The 2,027-nt window shown below is 42.2% G+C and overlaps 1 non-coding gene across 1 annotated transcript; it reads left to right on the plus strand.

The window, feature by feature from the left end:
* The first annotated feature begins 1,645 nt into the window (after window positions 1-1,645).
* LOC133807656 (small nucleolar RNA R71) lies at window positions 1,646-1,752 on the plus strand. The gene has a single exon (XR_009879557.1). It is a non-coding gene; the product is annotated as a small nucleolar RNA R71 (small nucleolar RNA).
* Window positions 1,753-2,027: the final 275 nt, after the last annotated feature.

Here is a 2,027-nt window from a genome sequence, read left to right on the forward strand (position 1 = left end):
AATTAAAGAGTCAATCATGAATGTTTCATAGCATTCATCATCTTCTCGAGGTTGTTTCCCGATGTGGAAGATATTGACTTCAAGAGTCATGTTTCCAAACGATATCTTCATTAGACCATTCCGACAATTGATCAAACCATTTGCAGTAGTAAGGAATGGTTTTCCAAGGATAATAGGAATTTTAGACTCCATGTTCACCACAGATTGGGTATCGAGAATAAGAAAATCCACGGGGTAATAGAATTTTTCAATTTGAACTAAAACATCCTCAACAATAACCCTAGGCTTTTTGGTGGAGCGGTCAGCAAGCTGTAGCACAACAGATGTTGGCTTCATTTCTCCAAGACCAAGTTGCGAGTATACAGAGTAAGGCATGAGATTTACACTCGCGCCAAGATCAAGTAAGGCTTGGCTGACTTATGGGTCCCAATTTGGCAAGAAATGGTGGGACAACCGGGATCTTTGTATTTCGGCGGTGCCTTTTGTTCAATCACCGCACTCACTTGCTCGGTCAAGAAGGCAGTCTTCTTGACATGGTGCTTCCTTTTTGCAGTGCAAAGATCCTTGATGATTTTCGCATAAGTAGGCACTTGTTTAATGATGTGAAGCAATGGAAGATTAATCTTCACTTGTGTCAAGTGCTCAAGGAGTTCAGCTCGGTTATCAGGAAGTTTCCCAATAGGTTTCAAAGCCTGGGGAAATTGTATCTTTGGAGTTGCATTGAGTGGTGGATTTTCGGAAATGACTTTTGGAGAACTGGGAGTGTTGGATTTAATGGGTGGGTCTGGCAAAGTTTTACCGCTTCTCGTCGTGATGGCATTCACTTTTTTGACGTTTTGATCATTTGAATTTGAAGATTGGCCCATGTGTTGGCCTTGAACATTGAATTTCGGTTGGGAAGGAAGTTTTCCTTTTTCAGGAATTGCCAAGGATTCAGTCAATTTTGAGAATTGACATTTCATTTCCTTGATTTCTTCCATCAGTTGGCAATTCAGTTGGGATTGTTCCTCCATGAATGCACGAAGAGTATTCTCGAGAGAGTTTCGTTGTGGATGAGCATTGTATTGAGGTGCAGAATATGCCTTTGATGGTTGAACTTGTTGCTCATTTCTCCATTGGCCTCCAGACGATTGAGCTTGGTTGGAATCTCTCCAACTGAAATTTGGGTGGTTTCTCCAACCAGGGGTTGTACGTATGGGAGAATGGCTTGTTATATGACCCTAAGGCATTGCATTGCTCCTCATAAACCCCCCTCATTTCATTCAAAGCTAAGTAGTCCTTAGCTAAGTGCTCTGTCCGTCCTCAAACAAAGCAAGGTTCTTGCGTTTCTGCTTGAGCGATCATGTGCGATTTTTTGCTATTCTTCATCATTAAGACCTCAAACTGATTTTTCAAAGCTTCGAGTTGGGCCTTAACATTATCCTCTTATCGAAGTTGATAGATCCCAGATGGTTTGTGTCGGTTGGTACTGTCAGCAGCACTTGGACCAGTCCAGATGTGAGACTTTTTTGCGGTTTCTTCGAGATATTCAAGAGCATCGTCTGGCTCTTTTTCGAGGAATTAACCATTGCATAGAATTTCTACAAACTGGTGCTCACGACTCGTGAGGCCTTCATAGAAGTAACTGACCAAACGCCAGTTCTCATAGCCATGGTGCGGGCATTGATTTAACAGATCTTTGAATCTTTCTCAGACTTGATAGAACGTTTCATTGTCCTTTTGGGAAAATGTGGAAATCTGTCGTTTGAGACTGTTGGTCTTTTGGCTGGGGAAGTGTTTGAGAAAGAAAGATTTGGTCATCTCCTCCCATGTTCCAATCGACCTAGGTCTCAAAGAGTATAACCAACTTTTGGCTTTGTCCTTCAAGGAGAAAGGGAAGAACTTCAGTCGCACAGCATCGGCATTTTCAGCTCGGTTAAAGAATGTGGCTACTACCTCCTCGAATTCTCTAATATGCACGTATGGGCTTTCGTTTTCCATTCCATGAAACGTGGGCAAGAGTTGGATCATGCCAGCTTTAAAATCTA

The sequence above is a fragment of the Humulus lupulus genome, chromosome X, assembly GCF_963169125.1.
Source record: "Humulus lupulus chromosome X, drHumLupu1.1, whole genome shotgun sequence".
NCBI lineage: Eukaryota > Viridiplantae > Streptophyta > Magnoliopsida > Rosales > Cannabaceae > Humulus > Humulus lupulus.